The following is a 25,127-nucleotide window of genomic DNA, read 5'->3' on the forward strand; positions in this document are numbered from 1 at the left end:
GAACTTTTCTCACACATCTCTCCAAATTGGCACAACATTTCATTTTATGCCCAAAATGCTTGATAGCATTCAACGCATAAACAAAATAATCTAATTCCACCAAAACTTTAATGCTAGTGTCTTTGTAACAAGAATACTTTGTCAATTACAGCACAATCACTTCAGAAACACTAACGACCGTTGACATTATTGCAGAGCATTATTGGCATTATTTATACATTTATTGACAGAAATGTATAAAGTAATAAACAATTATTTGCTCTGTGGCGTTACTCTTGTAATTACTTCATTATTCATTAGTTGATCTACAACAGAAAAAAACATTACAAAACTGTAAAAAAAATTATATGTAGGAACAAATAAATTGTCTCCATAACAATTGTCATTTTTTTGTGGCTTTGATTGTTGTTCAGTATAGTACGTGTGACTTAGTAAAGTGATATGAGGTTTATTTTCATGTTAGGTTTAGGAGCTCAGTGTCACCATTTTGTAATTTGCAGCTGACCCTGAGTGAGACGTGAATGAAAGAATTTTGGAAATTGTGTTCACTGAATGCCTGTTGTATTCGTATAAGGAAAAAATTGTTCATTGTTTTGGCTCAAATAGACTGTTGTACTACCCATGTGAAGAGTTTCGAAAAAGAAAAAGAGAACTCAGTAGTGAAAATGGTTCTTAGCAGTTGTTAAAAATCCCTGCAATGCCAGCACTGACTGTGTCTTTTATCTGTATGCAGGTTTACCCTCCAGATGTGCCTGCTTTTCAAAAAGCACTCATTTAGAGTCAGTTAAGGATCTGAGATCAAGCATTTAATAATTAGCTGCACAAAAATTTCGTTTCCTTATTTAATTGCTATTCTGTATCATCATGTTTGATCTGTGGCAATAATAGTGACTAATAATAGTTAAACTTTAATAAATGAAGGAAACTCCAGGTTGATTGCAACTCCTGATCTGTGCAACATCACATAATGGATGACGTTAAAGCATCACCTGATTTGTAAACATTAGAAACATTTATTTTGGGCCATACACACAACACACAGAGAACATTCAGAAGCTTTTTTTTTTTTTTTTTTTTTTTTTTGTCAGAGCATTTAACACAAATCAGCTGATAAGTAGTTATCTCTTTGAAAATGTCTATAACTTGTTTTGCTTTACAGGTTATTTTGTGTCCCTTTAAGGACTGCAGAGTATATTGTGTGTTAATTCCTATCACATTATTGCCAGTATTTTTATTGTGTTCTGTAAGATCTCAGAGGTTCCAAGATATGTTTGTAAGTGTTTTTGATAAAATCCTAAAAATGCCTTGGCATTGTTGTGATCTAGAAAAAAAAAAAAAAAGCAATGTGACAAATTGCAGGTTAATTAGTTTGTTTCAATACAATGCAAGAAATTCCAGCTATATGTAGAATTCTATTTGTATTGTCCATCCCTGCTTTCTAGCTGTGTGTGTGTGTTTATATGTTGATAATGACCTAATGTCTAAATATCTGACAGAGTTGACCTTGTGGGGATCTTTGACTGGTCTCTACTATGAGAAATTTTATTAAATAAAAAAGCTGCACCTCTTATTAAACAAACAAACATACAAATAAATAAATAAATAAAAGCTTTCTTTTGGCTAATTATGTCAATGGAAGGTTCTCACAGGAATAATCAGACAAATGTCAAAAATGTTTGTCTTTACACTTGTTCTATATTGTGAACTTTTCTCTGTGTCTTTTTTCTCATCTTTAGTAACACGTTACCAATACCTGTTCGGCTCTCTTTTTGCTTTCTAAACTCTTCTTCCTTTTGCTCTGTCCCCTCCCCCTCCCTTTCCTATTTTTTATTTTTTTTGCTCTCTGTCTCTCCATCTATGTCCCCCCTGCTGTCTGTCCACCACATAACGTCTGTAATGTCGGAGTCATAAAAATCAGAGGAGCCCACATTCTGCATATTTTCCCCTGCTGTAATGAGAGGAACACAGCTAATCAGACGGCTCTTATCTGGAGCAGGGGATGGATTTAATGGAGATGGCAGGGATCTGTTCTCCGCTCCCAAGTGGAGTCCCTTGGTAACGGCGTTAGCATTTTTTGTCGAGAGTCCTCTCGCTTAAATTACATGTAGGTGTGCCGGCAGGTGCTGTATTTTATTTTATTTTTTTTTTTGTGTGCGTGTCTGCTTTTGGTACAGACAAAGAGTCATTTTAGATTGTGTATTTTGACAGCTGAAAAGTCAAAAGCCGTGCTGGGATCTGAAATGAAGTAAGAACTTGTGGGTGTGTGACACCATGATCTTAGACCATCAAAACACAGATCAGCTTAATGAATGGCTGTTGCAGTCTTTTTCATCTCTCACTTTCCCTTCGTCCCGTCTTTCAATAGGAGCACTTTACAAAACGCTGACCACAGACAGGGCCATTTTATTATGCAAATCTGGCCAAGTGATGGGCTATGCAGATTTATCAAGACTGTGTGTCACTTGGTTAACCCACCCGTTGACGTTCTGAAGAATTCTGACTGGCAGTTTGTGGACACAGCGTTTATAGTTATGAGTTGGCCTGCGAGTCATTGACATTTGTTGTTGTAACTGCGCTGCATATTTTACCTGATTATTAGATGGATAAATATCACTAAAGTCAGAAGTGCTTTCTGTTAGAGAAAAAAATGAAATGTTGACAAGTGTTAAGATGCATTTAGGTCGTTCTGAGAACTTCTGGAATTAGTTTGTCACAGTTCAAATCAACGTTTGTGGTTGGATTTCATCACGTTTTTGTGTTTTTTCCTCACTGTTTGAGTCAGCCGTGTTTATGTGGGTTGTGTAAATTGAAGGGACGCTCCCCACCTTTATATGGTACATGGTATCTGTTCCTGTTTATAATTTGCTGATGTTAATTTGCATCTCTCTCTTTCTCTCTCTCTCTTTCTCGCTCTATCTCTCTCTCTCGATCCTGTCTCTATTTCAGGTCTTTGATGTTCACCCCCTTGCAGTGCTGTGGTGAATTTTGATTGGAGGAATGGAATGTCAATCTTTTCAGAACAACTGATGAAGGTATTTCAACATTAGAGCTTTTCATTAAGAGATCTTTTGGATATTGGAGTGAACGAACATTTTACACAGTAGAAATTGCAGTACATTAATAGTTCTTAGTAATTAATATTAAGTTGTTTACTTGAATCATATTTTATGTTAGCTTGTCTCTTTACATTTTATTGTAAAGCATTCTTAGATCTTATAGCAATGTGTATAGCAATGTGTAGAATGTATGTGCATCACCTTTAATAGATTTAAATGACAGGTGCAGCTGTGTGAGAACAGGCTTAATTGCCCCATGTTACATTCCGGAAGGATGACTTGAGCATAGGTCTTGTAATATAATTAAAAATGCATGTCAGTAGGGATGAACTGCCTTTTGTAGAAAACGCCAAACCAAAGCTGTCACTTCAGCCAATGTGTCAGCAGTACACCCTTTTTTATGCGTCTCCCTCATTTGCCACTGTTGTCTACGCGCGCGTTTGTGTGTGTGTGTGTGTGTTTGTGTGTGTGTGTGTGTGTGTGTGTGAGCAAGAGAGAGACAGAGACAGAGAGACAGAATGAATATGTGCATAATTTTTCTGCACCATTTTGGCGCGATGCTTCCAACCTGCCGACACAACACCAATACACACACGTCTGCACACACACCCATGCACACATGCCCAACAGAGAGGCGACAGTGACATTTGCGCTGAGGTAATGGAATCCATGTGCAATTAATTGCAGACCTTGACTCCAGAATCTGTCTGCACCCTCTCCATACTCATCCCTCCATCTCTTGCCAGTGATCTCCATGAAAGTGTTTGGCTTTAGTGCGTTTCTACAAAAAACTTTTTTTTGCCTGGCAGTTAATTATGTTAAACATCAGTTACAAAAAACATTATGTTTGCCTTACCCTAAACAATACCATATATACTATATAAGAATAAAAATTGAATTATAAATTTTTTTTTTGCATCGGGCTGCTTTAGTGTTGCGTTAATGAATAACATTGAAGGTGACTTGCTATTTGGCGGGCACCACAGGTGACCCCCGACTCACGCTGATAGAAATGTGAAGCGAAGGAGAGGATAGAAGGAGAGAAGAGAGGAATGGTATATTCACTGTCTGCAGCAGTGGCCACTACACTTAACGCCTCATTTGCAGGCTTGTGGTGGGCAGCGGCGTGAAACATTGATCTGTGCCAATGAGGAGGAGCTTCAGCCAAGCGCTTTATCCCCTTTCTCTCCCTCTCACACATGCTCTCTCTCCATTTCAAGTGCTGATGATGCATTTGGCCAGCGGTTATGCTCCAGGCTCCGCTTTTTCACTAATTCATATCTTGCATGAAGGATCTTTGCACACAGCAGAGGCTGAACTGGAATCACCGAGAGATGAGGGCTGTGTAGGCCCTTAACCGTTGAAAGGAAGGGTGTCACACATCCGTTAGATTCAGTGAGTAAAACGAAACAAAGGCCTAAGCTAAGGAAGACTAAGGGAAAACGTAATTTTTTCCCTATCCATTTCAGAATCCTTTCAGAGGTGGCAGCATCTATAGTTTAGCCATAGCGTTTATGGCTTTTGACCCTTTGCTCAGAGAGACAGCTGAAACCTACACTTTTCAGATTTCTAAATATCTCTAAATGGATCTAAATATAAATCTGCATCTGGATTCTGCAGATCAGGTCTATTGTTAAAAGTGCTCTACAAATAAAAGAGGCAGAAAAGCCGATTCACTGAAGGGGAAAGGACACAGGACGTGAAAGATGTATTTGTTTTTGCTGTGTGCTGACTTTATGTAGGTGAACATTGAGTTGTGAATTTTTGGACCTCTGTCGAGAGAAAAAAAATGGGTGGGACTGTGGTCTCTGGGTGGTTAAAAAAAATTTAAGAAACTGCAAATTATTAAGTGGAGGTCTTTTGTTTTCTTATTGACACACATCTAAAAAAAATCTAATCTTACACCTCCATTCTCTCCAAAATTACATTACGAGAACCAGCATTCTGTTGATTTTTGAAACTCAGTGGTATCACATGATCAGTTACTCTTGTATCAATACATTTGTACACAGTTTATTATCATATATAATATCTGACATGGACCGGACTGCAGACTGGATATGGCCTGGTGTTCATTTGGTAACAGTTGTATAAAGTAAGCTTAAACACTCAGCTGGTTGCTGAGTTAATTATTAGTTGAACTGATAAGTTTTATCGTTTAATCTGTTAGTATGGAGCTTTTTCTCTCTGCCTGCTAGGATTAGCTTGTTAGCAGTGTTGGAACTTCTGCATGTTATTGGTTTCTCCTGTAGCACAAAATGCTACCAAGCCTTAGCGAATGGCAAATGCTAGCAGTTTCGTAAGAGATGGATGTACAGATGAAAATGTATGTAACATCCTCACTCCCCTATGCATGTGCATTCTTTGGCTTTCTGACCTTTAATTACATAATACTTGTGTGTGTGTGTGTGTGTGTGTGTGTGTGTGTATGTGTATGAGTGTTTGTGTGCAGGGAGTGATAGTTTGCAAAAAACAGAGGTCACCATGGGTGCTGAACTGAAATGTAATGTGCAGAAAAAAATAGAGCGATAAACCACCTCAGTGATGTCAAGTTGTCAGCATTTGACCTATCTAAACACGTGAGCACTTCTATCTGTTCCCACCCTAGTCCATCAGTATGGTTCTTTCTAATAGTTTTGGTTCACAAGTGATAGAAAAAGGTGTCTGTGGCTTAGCATTGAACTCTGATGCTCATGTTTGTCTCTCTTTTACAAAACAAGTTGATCTAATTGTGTAGTTGTCTATGCTCAGACGTGTTGAGTGGCCTTGGAGGACACTGAAGCATGTTGAGGCCTTTAGTTGCTTATTTGTGGCCATGAATGAAATGGAGGCCTACAATTGACTTCTAGCTAGCCTTGGGATTGAGAAGTGTGTATTTTGCCCTTTTCTTAGTGCCAGATCATGTGCTGTTTGGTACACAGGTTGCTATGCAGGCTTACAGCCATTTGACTGGAAACATAACACTCATTTAGCCACAGTTTAACACGTGGCCTCCTGCGCCACTCCATATACCATCGGATTACTGGCCTGACTCAGCCGCCTCTCCTTCAGCATCAGATCCATAACACATGTCACTCAAGGGCTCCTGACTTCATCGGTCAATTGTTCGTTGAAGCATTTTTTTTTAATTCATTTGCACATCTTGAACTCCTCGGTAATTAATACTGGGATTCGCTAAATAATTTTGTATGAAATTCTGGTCTTTACTTCTTGTACGTGTACACTCTTATTTTCCAGAAGCAGCAAATGACATTTAAAGAGACGTGACTTGTGTGTTTGGAGGTATATACAGAATATTCAGCAGGCACATGACTATTAATTTAATATACTATTTATAGTATGCTTAAAATAAATTAAAATTAAAATATTAAAAGGATAGCCACTCTGAGAGAGCAGCTAGGCCAGAAGAAGGATAGTTTATTATTTTTTAATCAGTCTGTGGCTTTTATTGGCGGCTGCTCACTAGAGATCACCTAGTCATCCCAGTGTCTCGTTCACACCTTAAATGAATGTGTGAGGCTGTATAGGTCATATAACATTAGGCATATACGACCAACTTAACTAAATGCCGCTAGTTTCAATCTAGTTTCAATTACTTGTTAGTTTCTGTGAAATATTCCTACTCATAAAAACTTGCAGCCACCCCTAACTGTGGCTTCCTGTTTCAGTGACGTTGGGCCGATGTTGCAAAGAGTGGTGTCAGGAAAAGAACTGGGGGCCTGGATGAAGTCCTGGACAGCTGGCCTTGTGTGTGTGTGTGTGTGTGAGTGTATATGTGTATGTATGTGTGCGTGCATTTGTGTAGAGGAAACAACAAAGAAACTTGCAGTGAACAGCAAATTAATGCTGGTGTTTCCACACATACACATACACACACACACACACACACACACACACACACACACGCACACACTTTCCTGTTTAGACTTAAAGGTGATTGCGGGGACCTGGAAGTGGCAGATGACGGAAGTGGAGAGAGTAGTTAGAAAGAGAGAAAAAAGTATTTATTTACAGTGAAATTTCACACAGGATGCCACCTCACACACCCCCTCCTTTCCCTTGCTGCAGGTTTGATTAAGTGTGTGTGTGTGTGTGTGTGCGCATGTGTGTGTTGGAGTTCAGGGTGCTGGCCTGTATTGTGGTACAGGTCTGGGTCTGGGCTGGCCCTACCAGCGGTCACTCAACGGTGCTTCCTGCCTGAACAACAGGGAAGAGGGAGCCAGGTTAGTGCAGGTCACAGAGATTGGGAGTGGAGTGGAAACAGGGCAGAGAGACAGAAGTAGTGTGTGGGTGTGGGTGCGTCTGAGTCTGTGGGTGGATGTATATCCTGATTCCATGTGGAAGCCATGTTGCCGTTAAACTGATTTAAACAGTGATTTTTGCTAATGCGTCACTGTTCATTTTCTGATCTGATCATGGCTAGTCTGCATTTTGAATTATGGAACTTCTGGCACATTTGTACTTTAATCGCCTAAATCCTGAGCAAAAATAACTTCTATTTAAGATAAAACTTTAATCATACTAATATGCCAAGAGCACAGTGTGTCCTCCCAAAGTTAAAAAGAAACCACCAATATTAACGGCTGGTTAAATAATTAGTCATGACAGTTCTTCTGTTCTTCTGCCGATAGAAACACATAAGCCACTTGGGGGTGAAAAACGGTTGTGATTAACACTCTCTGTGTGTAATGTGTCACTGGTGAGCTTTGACATTTAGTCATCTTCTGTGTACTAGTTGGGGGTTTCATATTCGAGATATAATATTAAACATTTGTCAAATGTTTGAAATTTATCAAATTTATCTCTTCTAACAACAACCAGGTCATAGCTTAGCTTTCCAGCATTGTTTCTCCCCTTTTACTTCTGGAGACTTGCCACACTTCTGGTGAGGTCACATGGTGCAATACCTATAGTCATTGGTCACAGCAAATAAGGGGAAATAATTGTGCTTGAGTGCAAGTGCTGCAGAATTAACACTGTTCTTGAATCAAACTGATTTGAGAAATGAATCAAGATTGCAGTTTTTTTTTAGCAGGAACTGCAGGAAATTTCATAAAACATAACAGAAGAACCAAAGAGATAAAAATTTGTCTGAGTGATTTTTGGATTTTTTGACAACATGAATTTAAAGAAAAATTGTGTTTGTTGCACAAAAACATGTCAATACAATGAAAGCTTTTGGAAAAAATCACCACTGTGCATCTACTATTCAGGATTTAGGGTAATAGGCCTATGAGTGCTGTGTAGGCCTGTGAGTTTTATTAAAGGAATTAATTAATGCGTTTATGTTCACACCGAGTCTGAATAGGTGGAATTTTTTATATAGTTACTCCCAACATCATAGTAAACCTTTAGGACAAGTAATAGATATACTGTATAAGGTGTATGAGTATTTGTTAACTCATTCTCACCAACTACTCTGAGCTCTGAAGACAGAGACAGCGTTTGTCTAGTGACTTTAAAATGTGCTGTCCATGTATCTAAGCTCAATGGCTGTAATGAAGCTGAGGACTGCAGTGAGACATAGACTCTACTTTTTATTCATGGCTCCCTTGTTTAAATAGTAATGATCTTTTAACTTGCTTTTATAATTGTTCAGACTTGTACTGATGCTTGGGTTTAACGCTGTGAAGGTTTGTTATTTGGGTTGATTTGAGAATACACTACTGTAATTAAGGATTTATTAACACTTACATGCTACCTCGTCTTTGTCTTGTTAAAAAACTTTGGAATGGTCCAGGTATAAATATTAGATTTTTTTTTTTGCTTTGTTTAGGTTTGACTTTTTTTAATACCCTATGTGTGTTGAGAAATGCACTGTATTAAAATATTATATTGACATTTAATCAATTGTCACAATATGCTTTTCTGAGATATCAGGATGTCTTATTTTTAATTTTTTCAAATTGTATACAGTGGGGTCCAAAAGTCTGTGTCCACTAGTGGAAAAAGCTTTTGTTTGGCATTCTTTTTCTTTTTAACACAAATTATGTTATCAGCAACAACTTGCATGAAAAGTAGAAACTTTGAAATATTTACATAAATTTCAGAGTTTCATAGTATTTGGTATGTCCCCTTTTTGCTTTACATTCATGGCATTTGGCAGACACCCTTATCCAGAGCAACTTACATTTATTTCATTTCTGCAACTGAGCAGCTGAGGTTTAAAGGCCTTGCTCAAAGGCCCAGCAGCAGCAGCTTGGCAGTGATGGGATTTGAACTCTTGACCTTCTGTTGTGTAGTCCAACGTCTTAACCACAGAGCTCCCGTTGCGCTTTAATGACAGTGTGCAATCGAGCTGACACAGACTCCACAAGTTTGTGCAAACTCTTATGATCCATATTAGATCAAATCCATCGGAGGGTCATCTGACCACACACTTCATTGGAAGGGCTAAGGCTCATGGAAAATCTGACCTTTTGTACAAAGGAGTTAACATGCTCTGGATCAGAAATTTGCTTACATTTAAATAGGGACCTAGAAATTGTTTAACATCATGAATATTGAAGAGTCAAGATTTTGCACATCTTCTTTTTTTGGTTTTAGAATGTTCACAATTCTACAATTTTCTGTTTATTTCCAGTTTCAATTAAAAAAAAAAAAAGATGTTCAATATGGTTTCAGACTTTTGAACCCCACTGTATATATTTTTGAATGATTAAAAGCTGACTGGAAGCAGCCAATGTGATATGAGCTCTCTGTACTTAATCTTAAAAAAAAAAAATCCTTTTTCAGTGTTTAAATAATTATTTCTTTTTTTATAAATAAAAATTTTATTTTTTTTTGGTTTTAATGTTCGGCAGTTAGTGAGATAGTGATACGATGATACATATTGTCAATAATGTAGAAGTGTATTTCATAGAAATCATTTTTTATCATATATTTTATATTTTATCATATTTATTTTTGTCATTTACAATGTTAATACATTGTAATGAATAGATTTAGTGGAAAATTTTATTCAGCTGGAGGAATTCTTCAGCAGAATAAATGTTTAATACAGATCTGTGAACCTGGACCACCAAATATTGGCAAAGTAGAGATGCAAGCAGACCACACACACACACACATACACACACAGATCATACAGTTATGATTTTGGAAAAGAAGACTGTTGCTTGAGGAAATTATGCAAACCTGGCCTTAATAAAGGTCACTTATTTGTGAATATATGGTACTCTGACCCTGTTTTTCCACTGTACTGTTCAGGTATCTTTCTTCTAGTGTACATCTTTAACAGGATACTTATTATATTTTGCGGTTTTTATTTTTAAAAAGTGTCTACTGCCCTGAACGTGTCGTAATCATTGTGGCTGTATTTATACTTGAAAAGGAAAGGTTCCACTGATGAAGTGGTAAACTAGATCAGTGCTGGGATTATTAAAAATGGCAGTCTGCAACTGAATTTCTTTCCTCCCCTCCTTTTAAAAATAATGTGAACAGGGCTGAGTAAAAGAGGCAGATAATATATGTGCCAGATTGATCATTGGCTCGAGACCCCATTATCTCTCTCCATGTTAATTACAATGTGCTCAGCTTGCGTGTCAAAAGACGGATAATTGAGGAAGGTAAAAAGACGTGCCTGCCTTTATTTATGCTTTTGCTTTCAGCTTGCGGCAGCTCTTCTGTACGTCTCCCCCACGCCTGCCGACACTCTGTCTCCCGCTTTTCCCTTTTTAGCTCCATTTATTTATCGTTCGGTAAAACTGTCACTGTGTGATCATCTTTTTGCGGAGATATTATTCACTATCCTCACCTTCATGCAGCTTTCATTTGGGGCCTGTAGCTCTCGGGTTACTGCCGCTCTGTCTGTGCTGCCAGGCATTAAGATGTAGCAGCATCAGGCTCGGACGCATTCAGAGGAGTTTCCGGCGGTTCCCTCAGGGCGTCAAAAAAGCTAATTCTGGTTGCCTGGATCGATATGTGGGTAGGTCGGTGATACCACACTCTACAGAGATTGCCGATTTCTTAAAGTGCCCTGCAATCCCATGTTATATCAGTGATTCTGCAATACAGTTTTCATATATACATTTCTTGTATATAATGTATTCTATTTTTTAATGGTTTAATAGCTATTTTAATAACTCAGTGCATGTGATTTAATAATCAAATACAGTTTTATTTCTTCTGTGCCGTACGTGTTAGCCACATTGTGTAAACAGGCCATGATGATTTGAACGTGTGCAAAAGGTCGAGTTTTGATATCAGAGTATACACAACAAAACAAAGCAACAGAAGCACGATATTCAGAAAATACGACAAAGCCTCAGAAAGTTATTGAGTAGGAAAGATTGAGTTACTACCAACCCTGCGAAAAGAGTTTTTCTTCATATTGACCGTCACCTGCGGCCTTTCTGAAGTGCTCAGCAGTGAAACCCCCAAGAAGGGACTTTTCTCTTTTTGTTCTCCTTATCTCAGAGCATGAGGTGTCGGAGGTAACATCAGAGCAGTCTTTCCTGTGGTTTAGTGAAGTAGTGTCTGTTAGTGCTGCAGTCCTCGGGGCCGCATTTGCATCAAGAGAGCATGTGTTCACTAGAGAAAGTACACGCTGTTTCAGCGCACGCACGCACGCACGCACGCACATGCGTACACATGCGCAAGTAACATTTTCTCTCCACCACTTCCTGTCCCTTGACCAGACTAAATAAGTTTATTGGAGCTTAAAAAATAACGACTTGGGGAGAAAAAACAAAAAACAACCTCCCCCATACAAAACCATTTGTGCAATTAAAACCTAAACTGTGAACTTGCCCTGTTGTTTTTTTGTTTTTCTTCTGAAGATAACATTGTTGTCTACGAATGTATCGCCTCACATCACAACTCGGTACATGTTGGAATTTTGTTTGGCAGGTGAAAGAATTTCTTGTCTTTCGCAATGATTGTGTGTGATTAGAGGAAGGGTGTGTATGTATGTGTGTTTGTTTGTTTGTATGTGTGTTGTCATGGTTCTGAAGGGAGGGGGCAAGGAAACCTGTATATTAGCTTTTACGGCCTAGAGCAGAGGCAGATATGGAGATCTATACATGTTTTTTCAAACGTAGCACTAAACCTTGTTTGTAATTTAAGAGTTTTGTGATGCAAGTCAGTAAGTAAGTGCGTTTCTACATGCATTAAATATAATTCTGTCAACTTTGAGATAGAGAAACAAAATATGCTATGTCACTGCAGGTCGTACGCATAGCACCCATACCCCCAGAGACACACACACACACACACACTGTCTCACACTCAGAACCCCAGCGCCTCTGGGTATTTGGGTCAACCCATCCCAGCTCCCACCCTGCTATAGCACTGAAGCTAACCACAATAACCAACGCTATTGAAATGGCTTGGGTTAAAAAAAAAAAAAATGCACTTTCGCCTATTTTAACTAGCACCGCTTATGAGTTGTCTTCTATCGGCCTCTTTATTTAATAGAGGATGCTTCTCCGATGTGTGAGTGTTAGATCATTGCAGCGAGGCCCGCTTATCTGTGTTGAAGCCTGTTCTTGTAATGGGTCTTTATTGATCTAAACAACATCAGGCCTTGCAGTGATGTTATTACGGTGGAGATAACTTCACTGCTCCCTCCACTCTCAACAATGTGTTAGCGCGTTATTGGGTCTAAATAACTCAGGCTCTCAGACGGTAATGCAGCCGATTAGTCAACCCCATGTTCTTTATGGCTGGAGGATCTTAATAAAGCATTTCCTCTCCACCGTCCGTGTTCATGTGCACTCACGAGAGTGAAAGACATGGTCAGAGCAAACAGGTGTGCAAATTTCCACACTATCAGTAAAAATGATGTATGTAAAATGTGAAAGAGGCCCTGCACAGGAGTTAGAGCTAACACAAACACGATGCAGCAAACACATCAAAGCTCTTACAGAGTTTTGTTCTTTGCTTCCTTCATCTAAACAGGAAGCTATTAAGCATATGCCTGTGTAGGAGCCAACTCTTAATGATGAAAGCTTTATAAAAAAAAATAGATTTTAAACTCTAAAAATCTAATCTGCTTTATTTAGCTGTAATTGATTAATTGCTTTTTTTTTTTATGAGTATTTGGACGTTTTTGTCTTTCAAGGGCACACAGAAACCAATATTTATATGAAATAATGATCTCCTTCATCTCGAAACATATTTCCCAAGCGAAATTTAATTTGTGGCTATTAAAAGCCTTGTATTTGGTAATGAATTATTTTGTCATCTAGCCTCTGATGAGATTAATCTTTAATAACTGTAACAATTATTTTATTCAAAAAGAGGAGTCGGGCATTATGGCTATCTTGTCAAGGTCTACAAGAAGAGAAAATTCTCATTAGGAGTTTATTATTACCCCTGCCGTGCTTTCATTCCAGTGCCCTCAATGAAATTACATTAAGTGTCAACAATGCTTGTGCTAAAAGTAAGCAGTCATATTTACCAAGGCTATTACTTTAGTTTTTTTTTTTTTTAAACAGTATGCTGACACGTTTAGATGTATTAATAAAATAGGATTCAGCTCTGTAAGTGAAAATTGGTTTATTAAACTTTTAATCAAGTGGCTATATTGTCTGCCACATGCTTTTATATTAAAGTGTTTTCCATGACTGGAGCTGTTAGTTGTTAGCTTTTTATTGTGTTTTGTGTGTGTGTTGGGGGTGTTTAGTATGCATTATCAGGTTCAATCAAAGGGGTTGTAACCAAATATCTATTGATGCCATGAGGAAGGAAAATGTTAAAAGAATCTCATCAGGTATTTTAACAAAGCCTTGCTTGGGGATAGCATAGAAGCATCCCCACATTTGGCTAAATTTCACATTGTTTGTCTTTTTTTCAGCCTCTCAGGCACTGGTATACATGGCTTGGGCCTGGAGTCCATTGTAGTGTCTACAGGCTCTTTTATGAAACGTGGAGTTATCTGTACATCTTGAGACTAGACTTCTAGCTTCTGTTCCTCATTTTGCTGCAGCTCACTGTACCAAGCCCAAATGTTGATGGTTTGATGAAATTATCCTATTTTGGCCCAAGACAGAAGTGAAATTGCTGAATATGAGGTAATCGTTTATTTCTAAGTCACCACTTCCTTAAACATGTGCTATTACTCATAATGCTGCCCTACTCCAAAGAACAGGCCGCAATCTGCCGTAAACGTAATGGTACACTGAATTTATGTAAATAGTAAAGGAGAGTGGAGCTCGTGATGATCAGGCGGTAACTGATTCTCGTGTTTGGTGACTCTAGTTGGGCACATTAAGAAACTTCGCAGACACAAATGTGGAGTTCACTGAATGACACACCCATGTTCTACTTCTTACTTTGCTCGATGGCCGATGTTTTGCTGTTCCAAAAGGAAAAACAGCTTTTGGTTCCTTCAGTTTTCACTTTCAGTATACTTGTTGTGCATTAGTAGTGGGTGGTATGATGGTGGATTCTGTACGCTGGTTGTAATTCTCCTTTTTAGGTATAAATTCTCGCCATACGTTTATACTGAAATGGAACACGTTTACGTGAGAAGACAACTTATATCATATAATCTACAGAGAATGTGATGTGTCATAGTGAAAGACTGAAAGACACAAAAACATAGGCAACATAATTTTCTATTTTGGTATCCACATCGTCTGTGCACATCAGCGAGCACTCAGCACAGAAGCTGAAAATCACTCACTCTGTCTGTATTTCAGCCACTTGTTTCTTGTCTATTCTCGAGTGCCGTCATTGGTAATTCATATAATAAACTGTTACAGAGACAGAAATATTGTTCAAGTGTATTGATAGGAAGAGCTGATGACTGTGTACTCTCAGCTGCGCTAAAGCTACTCTTAACTATGAAGGCTAATTCTGGTGAGGTTATCAGCCTAAAACCTGACTTATAGCTATGCACAGCACCAGTGTTGGAGCTGCCCGCTGCGTTAGGATTGGCTCTTTGGCTAGAACAGGTTTGGATAGATCTATTTAAAAACAATAGCTTGGATGCCTGAACCCTTTCTGTTGATACATGTTTTATTTTTATTTCGAAAATACACTATATGGCCAAAAGTATGTGGACATCTGACCATCACACCCATATATGGTTCTTCCTCAAACTGTTGCCACATAGTGGGAAGCACACAATTGTATAGAATGTCTTTGTATGCTGTAGCATTACAATTTCCCCTTTACTGGAACTAAAGGGCCCAATTGTGTTCGGGCATGATAATGCCCCTGTGCGCAAAACAAGGTCCATGAAAGCATAGCCAAGTGTGGAGTGGAAGAACTCGAGTGGCCTGCACAGATCCCTGACCTCAACCTCACTGAACACCTTTGGGATGAAATAGAATGCTGAAGTGTGCCAGGCCTCCTCGCCTGACATCAGTACCAGACCTCACTAATGCTCTTGTGGCTGAATGAGCACAAATCCCTTCAGCCATACTCCAATCTTCTGGGAAGGCTTTTCAGTAGATTTTGGAGGTTATTGTATCAACAAAGGGGGTGACGAACTCCATGTTAATGCCCATGGATTTGGAATGGGGACATATGGGTGTGATGGTCAGATGTCCACATATTTTTGGCCATACGGCAAACTTAAATTTCACTTGATTTGTCTTTTATACTTTTTATGCCATTAAGTGGTGGAGGCATTATGTTTTCAGGTTTTTTCATTCACCCATCTGAGATTCTTGTTAGCACATCTCAAGAATGAATGGTTCATTTGTTTGTAGGATTTATATGGAATTAGCACTGTAATCAGCAGATGAACTGATTAGATTTTAGAATTGATCCAGACAGGGTCAAGGTCACAGTAAGGTCAGAGGTCTGAAATGATTTTTCTTCAATAGCTTTCTTATTGTTTTAAGTATATTTTAAGGTATTTCAGACAATTAGCAAAAAGAAGGAGTAGCCTTGTTGGGGTGGAGGTATGTGAAGTTCAGTTTGGTTTGTTTATGTGATCAACACGGAACCAAAGAATACCAGAAATATATAAATTATTGTGATTCATTGCAAAATTGAACGAATATCACGTTATACTGTGATAGACGCCAATTAGAGGTGTACATTTGGACTGAGATCCTACGGTGCCCAACAAAAAAAGGCTGTGGGAATGGATGTTTTTACTCTCATGGTTGGGAGAAAATTGTCACTCATGTAGCTAGCTGGACAAGAAAAGGCCACGTTCATTAACATGGGAGTGTACTGGATGGGGCAGGTTGCTTGCATGGTACTACATGATGAATTCACCTTGCTTGTTTATTCATCTTTAGTAAAGGCTTTATCCAGGTGAGGGTCAATGTGATTTGAATTACTTGTTGGTTCTATTTCCAAAAATATAAACAAATAAGTACCTTTGGAAATTATGTGGGCAGGTGCAAACAAACACCATAACTGCGCTAGCAGGTGGGATTGGTCAATTTTTTTTGACTACACCTCTGAAAGCAATACTATGATAAATTACAGTGTGCTATAAATTTCTGGGAACACCACCCACTACTACACGTAAGAGAACCAGGCTGAAGTGATGAGCTAGAAAGAATACTTTACTCTCTGTCTCGCAGTGTAATTTTGAACGGAGCATGTGGTCCATTGCATCTGGATTCATTTGCTAAATGCACTGTAGTTGCCTCTTTGACCTTATCACCTGAGTAGTATTTTAACTGCCCCCCTCTTGCTAAACCTTCTTCAAGGACAAAACAAGTGTTTGAGAATGAGTGTACGGATCTCCACGTGAAAGTCCCCAGAGCTCACCGTGGGCACCAGATCCCTGTTTGGTGCCAGCTGTTCTGTCAGGTCGACACTTGAAACTTTTCCTAACGCAATTCTACAGGGTAGGACTCGGGAGAATAGCTGCAAAACAAGCACGCCAGGCGAAAGAGAGCGTTGAATTTTTCATCATCGGTGCTCCGTAGCACAGTTTTTTCCCCCCCTTCCTCCCCTCCTAAGCGGGCAGTGCTCTCATTCATGAGCAGATGTTCAGCGCTGGTGCAAGCTGCAGTCAGCATGAACTCTGCTGGCCTCTCTACCATCGGCGGCAAGGACGTTGGCACCGACCCCCGACATCTGAGAATTAATGTCCAGTAAATGCTGCCTGTATTTTTTTTTTTTCAATTTTAGCCACTTTGGCCAGTCCAGAAGCTGGCCAGAGCTGGAAAAGGTGCGGGGGGTAGCAAGATTCTGACAGACCATCAGTCTTCACATCGACACTGATGAAAGACTGGACCAGGTCAGCTCCAAGGGAAGAAAAAATTCCGGAAGACAATTTTGCACAAGTTTGTCATTAATTTCATATGACACTTCACAGTGTGGAAGCATCAAATCCTGGCAAGAACATAAAGGCATGCCTTCAAATGAAAAAGGAACTGGCTAGTTTTGGTTGTTAAGATTAGAAAATAAGATTTGGTCATTTGGAGACATTAGCATTAAAATATGGAATGTCATGATGGATTTGGTTTGGTTAAATGGACAACAGGAAGTGCTGGTAAGGATTATGTTAAGGCATTCTCAGACCCAGGTGCTGCCGTGGTTAACCAGGTGGCTGTGTTAGCACGACTGACCTCAACACACCCGAGAGGCTTCAATGCCATCTAGTACAGATGTAGTTTTATGATCTTAGTTCATTTACACCCTGCCATTTCAGTATCCATGTGCTCTCGTGGTCTCTACTCATTTCATGCTTTGCCTTTGAATGCGGTCACAACATATGTTCACTTTGGAAAGAGTGTGAAACGACTTCTTTTTTTTTTTTTTTTTTTTTTTTTTTTTCATCTTTCGTTGAAGTGGCTCCGAGACTGTAATTGAAGGATGATTTTTTTTTTTTTTTCTCTTTTTCTTTCTCTTCCCCTTCATGTGCGTGTTTTTTCAGCACGTTTCCCTCTTCACACTATCTAATTGGCCATTTTCAGGTTGGGTTTATGAGAGCAAAACTAATTAGTGTTTCTAAATTCAGCGAGAGCAAGTGAGATGGGGGGAGGAAGGAAGAGGGAAAAAAAACTTGGTTGAATTGATTGTTCTGGTTTCCTCTTCAGTGTCAGACTCTCAACAATAATATAAAGAGTCTAATCGTGTTTGAACGGCTCGTATTTTGAAACCACCGCTGAATGTCATCGCCGCTCTCCTGGCATTTTGTTTGGCACGATCACAAACCAATAAAATAGGAGAGCTGCCCTCTTTCCAAATACTTTTTTTTTGGGTCTTTTGTATTTCAATGGAAGGTTTGGATGGAAATAACAATGCGGGGTATTTTTTAGGTGGAGTCGATTCTGCTGTTTGATTCGGAATGCCCTAGTGAAAGATGGCCAGGGAGGGGAGACCCCACAGTTTACAGTAGCGCTGTCTTTCCCTCGTTACCTTTATTCACAGAGCTCCATCTGCACCGAGCCCTCAGGAAGGCCACCTCACACACACACACACACACACACACAGAGTGCACTGTTTGAGTTGGCAGACGCCGTACTCTCTTGAAGCTTTTGCTGCCTCGGCAAGAAAGACACCAGCGGCGGCCATTCCTCCAGCCAGGATGTGCCTTTTTTTTTTTTTTTTTTTTCTCCACCTCTTTCACCTCTTGTTCAGGAAACACATTTCTGTCTTCCGCGCCTCTCGTGTTTTTCCCCCAATGATGAGGAGAGAGAGAGGAGTCAGGAGATTGAGTGACAGCACGGCGTCCATCGGGGATAGGGCTAATATGTAGCGTTTGGAACATGAGCCAGAGCACTCCCCACCCTCCACCCTCTTACTTGTCTGCTGGGGTTTCATTATAGTGAATACAAAAAAAGTTTATAGGTCATTTTAACGACGTACCATAAAGCTTACACTATTTTTATTTTCCCATTTTGGCACCGCAGGGATTGGTGTTCAGAGGGCCCAGTAATTAAGAAGCCAGGAATCTAGGGTTAGGGACAAAGAGTGTTTAAATGCAATTAGAGCACTGGCACGAATCAATTTGAACTCAATTACAGTTTTCTTGAATGTGCTATTATTTGTTTAATCAAGGGAATTTTGGCCCTCTCCAAGATGCTAAATATGTACCACCAGATATTTTAAACAAGGAGCGAAAGAGACGCTCAGAGGAACCGGGTTAATGTGGCATTAATGAACAACTGGTTCAAAGTGACCTCTCCCGCTCTAACTCTCCCTCACCGTCGCCTCCAATCCTTCTTGAAGTAAAGTCAATTTGATTGTGTGGAGATGAAGCTATCAGAATAGATGCTTAATTAGCACAAAGCATTTATTGAAATGTGTTACTGTAGGTGGAGCAGTGTTCAAAACTTCTCTTTTCTTTCTCTTTTCTTTCCTCTTGTCTTTCTCCAATTTCTCTGTCTTCTCTAGGGAGAAGACTCCAGTGTCACAGTCTTTTTGGATGCTAAAGTCAGAGAAAAGTAAGTGTATGATGTTTTAAGTAGTACAGGTTGTGTATGTGCGTTAAAATTAGTAACAAACACAATCACTGCACCTTGGAAATATGCTACTAAATACTTTTGAAATATGCACCGCTAAATTCCATCTGCATGTTATTTCTATCCTGTTGTGATAAACTACTGAAATCAGACTGATACATTTCACATATTGCTTTAGAAATTCTACTACCAGCTTCTCTAGCTAAATAAAATAATAGCTTGAGAAGAACTCTCTTTTCTCCTTCTCATACATACCTTTCTGTTTCAGACTACCATCAGAATTTAGTTTTTGTTTTTTGTTGCCTTGCTGTAGCCCATGAGCTATGTTCTTGACCCCTGTCATACTGGCATGTGTCCTGTGTGGTGTGTAAACATGCAGTAAACAAACAGTGATGCTGAGAATACACCACATTACCAAACTATGCTTAAAGACCTTTGTGTACTGTAAACCCTTTTACTGTATATGACCTTCAGTCAAACGCACACACAAACACACACAGGTTCATCTTTCATGTCTTCCATACTGCTGCTAATAATCAGTGAAGGATGTCCTGGTCCATAAGTAGCTTTCCATTTGTGAAACATATGTAGTCTCCCCCTTTTTAAAGAATCAAAAGTAATTAGACAATTGGCTGCTCAGCTGTTCCATGGCCTTTGTGTGTTATTCCCTCATTATTTTACATACAACTAAATAGATGAAAGGTGAGGATAGAGTTGATTTCAAGTGTGGCATTTGAATTTGGAATCTGCTGCTGTTAACTCTCAATATGAAGTCCAAAGAACTGTGCCTGCTAGTGAAGCAAGCCACTATTAGGCTGAAAAATCAAAACGAACCCATCAGAGAGATAGCAGAAACATTAGGTGCATTTGGTACATTCCTAAAAAGAAAGAATGCCCAGGAGCACAAAAAGGCCCAGAAGAAAACAACTGTGGTGGATTACAAAAGAATTCATTCCCTGGTGAAGAAATACCCCTTCACAAAAGTTGGCCAGATCAAGATCACCCTCCAGGAGATAGGTTTGTCTGTGTCAAAGTCAACAATCAAGAGAAGACTTCACCAGAGTAAATACAGAAGGATTACCACAAGATGTATAGCATTGGTAAGCCTTAAAACAGGAAGAGCAGATTAAAGTTTGCCAAAAAAACATGTTAACAAAAAAAAAAAAAAAAAAAAAAAAGCCTGTACAGTTCTGCAATAACAACATATGGACAGCTGAGACAAAGATCAACTTGTACCAGAATGATGAGAAGGGTATGGAAAAGGGAAGGAATTGCTCATGAGCCAAAGAATACCACCTCTTCTTATGCTGTAGGCATGTATGGCTGGTTTTTTGGAACTTAACTTGTGTTATTGATGATGTGACTGCTGACAAAAGCAGAAAGATTAATTCTGAAGTGTATAGGGCTACATTATCTGCTCAGAGTCAGCCAGATGCTTCAAAACTCATTGGCTGGTGCTTCACAGTGCAGATGGACAGTGACCAGAAGCATACTTCGAAAGCGACCCAAGTTTTTTTTTTTTTTAAGGCAAAGAAGTAAAATAATCTGCAATTGCCAAGTCAATCACCTGACTGGAATTCAATTGAGCATGCATTTCACTTGCTGAAGCCAAAACTGAAGACAGAACTCTCCAAGAACAAGTAGGAACTGAAGACATCTGCATTAAAGGCCTGGCAGGGCATCACCAGGGAAGAAACCTAGCATCTGGTGCTGTCTATGGGTTCCGGACTTCAGGCAGTCATTGACTGCAAAGGATTCGCGACCAAGTATTAAAAATGACAATGTAAATTATGATTGGTAGTTTTTTCAATTACTTTTGGTACCGGGGTGGCGATTACATATAAAATATGCAATTTTTACACTGTTCACCCAATTTGGATGTAAAAGAACCCTCAAAGTAAAGCAAAAAAGTTCGCAAATGTTCATTTTTTTAGTTTCAGCTTCAATATACTGTGTTAGACAGCTAAAGTAACAATGTCTTTTTCAATGTCCAACGTGTGTGTGTGTGTGTGCATTAGTTTTCCAGCACAAAATTAAATGATAAAGAAAAATTTTTCTATGTCAGTAAAGAAAGCAGCATATTACGTAAGAGACCACTTTTCAGACATAAAACATAATGAAGGCTGCTGGGTTTTGCATGCTCTGTGGCTGGTTCTGCAACATGCTCAGTAAAACTTCGCAGCTAATTTCCTAATAAAACTGCACAACTTGTACCTGAGACTACTAATTTGTTTTTTAAAGCAAAGGGTCATCACGCCAAATATTGACTTTGTTTCATTTATTACTGTTTACTGCTCTTTATAGTATTTTTTAATGCAGGAACATTTAATTTCTTTTGAATGAATATTTTGTGTGTGCCAAGACTTTTTGCACAGTACTGTGTGTGTAAACACCGATTAGCCATAACATTAAAACCACTGAAGTGAATAACATTGATTATTTCCTTACAATGGCACCTGTCAAGGGGTGGGATAAATGAGGCAGCAAGTTAACAGTCAGTTCTCAAAGATATTGTGTTGAAAGCAGGAAAAATGGGCAAGTGTAAGAATCTGAGCGACTTTGACAAGGGCCAAATTGTGATGACTAGATGACAAAATGGCAGCTCTTGTGGGGTGTTCCATGTTTGCAGTGGTTGGTACCTACCAAAAGAGGTCCAAAAGGAAGGACAACCGGTGAACTGGCGACAGGGTCATGGGCACCCAAGGCTAATCAATGTGTGTGGGGAGCGAAGGCTAGCCCATCTGGTCCGATCTCACAGAAGCGCTACAAGATCTCCGAAGGTGTGCTGTGGTATCTGGCACATTGGCAGTCGATTTTTAGCCGATTTGAGATCTGGAGAATTTGGAGGAGAAGTCACCTCCTTGAACTCTTTGTCATGTTCCTCAAACCATTCCTGAACAATTTTTGCAGTGTGGCAGGGCGCATTATCCTGCTGAAAGAGGCCACTGCCATGAGGAAATATCGTTGCCATGAAGGGGTGTACTTGGTGTGCAACAGTGTTTAGGTACATGGTACATGTCAAAGTAACATCCACATGAATGCCAGGACCCAAGGTTTCCCAGCAGAACATCGCCAAGAGCATCACACTGCCTCCGCCAGCTTACCTTCTTCCTATAGTGCATCCTGGTGCCATCTCCTCCCCAGGTAAGCGACGCACACGCACCCGGCTGTCCACGTGATGCAAAAGAAAACATGATTCATCAGACCAGGCCACCTTCTTCCATTGCTCCATGGTCCAGTTCTGATGCTCACGTGCCCATTGTAGGTGCATTCGGCAGTGGACAGGGGTCAGCATGGGCACTCCGACCCGTCTGCAGCTACTGAGCCCCATACTCTGCAAGGTGTGATGCACTGTGCTCTGACACCTTTCTATCATAGCCAGCATTAACGTTTTCAGCAAATCTGTGCTACAGTAGCTCTTCTGAGAGATCGGACCAGACAGGCTTGCCCATGACCATGTCGCCAGTTCACCTGTTGTCCTCCACTGGACCACTTTTGTTAGGTACTAACAACTGCATATCGGAAACATCCCCCAAGACCTGCCTTTTGGAGATGCACTGACCTAGTTTTCTAGCTGTCACAATTTGGCCCTTGTCAAAGTCGTTCAGATCATTACGCTTGCCCATTCTTTCTGTCTCCAATACATCATCTTCAAGAACTGACTGTTCTCAAGTCTGTTGACAAGTGAACTGTCAGTTCTCGAAGATCATGTATTGGAAGCAGGAAAAAATGGGCAAGCATAATGATCTGAGCGACTTTGACAAGGGCCAAGTTGTAGTAAATAAATAAATAACTGTGTGTGTGTGTGTATGTATATATATATATATGTATATGTATATGTATATGTATATGTAAAGTTAGTACTGGTATTCTGTTTTCAATCATAAGGCTGCCTTATTCAATACAGCACTCACTCAGGACTCACTCACAACACTCAAACTGTACTCACAGTCTTGACATACCTACCAAAAATCTCCTCAGTCAGCAGTCGAGAATAATACTTGGTTTTATCACCAAGGCATGCAACTTGTCAAAATCAAGATGCTGTTTCTGTTCAGGCTATTATGTGCATAAATATTTTTTTTGGACATTTGACATTTTTCAATTATTGGCCTGTTTGGGGCCATTCCCTAGTTATTATGTCAAACCCGATGCTCTCTCTTCTGAGTAAAATATACAGTATATTAGTCAAAGTGAAGGTGGTGATGTCTGAATTCGAGTGCAGTTCATACGAAAGGAGACACTCATTCTCCTTATCTCCTGTTGAGTCACACCCGTCTCCGAGCACTCTGCAACATCATCGACACCGCACTCTAGTTCAGAAATAAGCAAGTCTTGACTCATGACTCATTTAAGATTTTGTTGTTGTAGGCATCATTGCAAAAATGGAAAGAAAAAGTGCTCAATGTATGATTTTTCTCTCGATATGTTTAGATAGTTTAATGTCTCAATGTAAGGCTAGAACATTTACAGAAGGATTCATCATATTTTATATGCATTTTTATATGCTGTGCGTGTGTACTGAACTTATTTAAAGCAAACCTTACTTCTGTATCCCACTATTTTCTCAGAGGGGCACCAGGGTCTCAGGCACCCTGAAATCACCCAAAAAAAAAAAGCACTGTCGATCTCTACAGCCACAGGCATAATTTTTATTGAAAGAAAAAGAAACTCTACCAGTCAGACGAGATTGCTGAGCTGTGTACCTAACAAATTAATAGTAAATGGAAAATATGAATGTAAATGGTGTCATTTGATCATGCAAATAAGCTGCTTGGCTACTTTTCCCCCGCCCCCATAAGAAATCAGTCGTATTTACATAGTCAGTTATGCTTATGAAACTTATGGAAATCGATCTCTTGTCATTTTTCCCACTACACAATTTCACGTCGGTTCAGAGATATGATACTACTCACTGATATGAGAGTCAATATGGTGAAGTTCACCATTGAGGATGTGAATCTGATAAACAGGGCAAATGAACTTTTGGACAAACAGATATTTTGAAATACAGTAATACAATAATCCCAGATAATAATGAACTGTAAATTTATTGTTGAGCCCTTATGAAAATATAATGATTGGGTTTCTCTGCATTTTGTGTTTTAAAACAGGTTTGTAGGTGTAAAATGTGTGTGAATCTTTTTACCTGCACTGGCTTTCTACCTATTAAAATGATAAGGTCATGTTTTTTTTTTCCAAGCATATCCACCTCACTTAATTGGAAGTGGTTTTCATGGTCAGTGTGAGTCCAGACTAATGTGCTATCTTCAACGTCTTGCTCATAGCTTACCACTTTCTTTAAAAGCTCTCGCAGAACTCATAATTGCTCCTCATAAGTTGGAGACACAACAGTGAGAAGAATAGGAAGGCTTTATTCATGGCGCTATATAAGAACATGAAAAACATCTTTAAATAGATTGATGGAATTAAATTATATTTCTTATTTAGTCATTATGGAAGGCAGAAAGGATCCCAGAGCAAGCTATTGTGTCTAAAATCATTCCATTAGCAAGGCAATGCAAGTTAGCATGCTTTCAGTGTGTATATTAAGAAAACTTTAAACATATATAAGTGCATATACACCTACAGTGTAGTGCATTAGTCTAAGAGTTGTCTGACGTCATACCCAATTCCACACAAACACAAACCATGTTATTCAGGCCTTTCTCTTGACTGTAGTGTCAGTCTCACTGGTCCTGCCTCACCCTGTGTTCAATCCTCTCACCCTGTGTGTGTGTTC

The 25,127-nt window shown here is 39.4% G+C and overlaps 1 protein-coding gene across 11 annotated transcripts in view; it reads left to right on the top strand.

Moving 5' to 3' along the window:
* Positions 1 to 25,127, top strand: part of foxp1b (forkhead box P1b) — a 165,476-nt gene that overhangs the window by 15,855 nt on the left and 124,494 nt on the right. For 8 of the 11 annotated variants that reach the window (XM_034310961.2, XM_034310965.2, XM_034310977.2 and 5 more), the window contains 2 exons: positions 2,947 to 3,032; positions 19,317 to 19,366. The gene's annotated coding sequence lies outside the window, so the exon portion shown is untranslated. The remainder of the gene's footprint in view (positions 1 to 2,946; positions 3,033 to 19,316; positions 19,367 to 25,127) is intronic. The other 3 variants (XM_053231834.1, XM_034310967.2, XM_053231840.1) reach the window with 1 other exon arrangement.

The sequence above is a fragment of the Pangasianodon hypophthalmus genome, chromosome 2, assembly GCF_027358585.1.
Source record: "Pangasianodon hypophthalmus isolate fPanHyp1 chromosome 2, fPanHyp1.pri, whole genome shotgun sequence".
NCBI classification, from domain to species: domain Eukaryota; kingdom Metazoa; phylum Chordata; class Actinopteri; order Siluriformes; family Pangasiidae; genus Pangasianodon; species Pangasianodon hypophthalmus.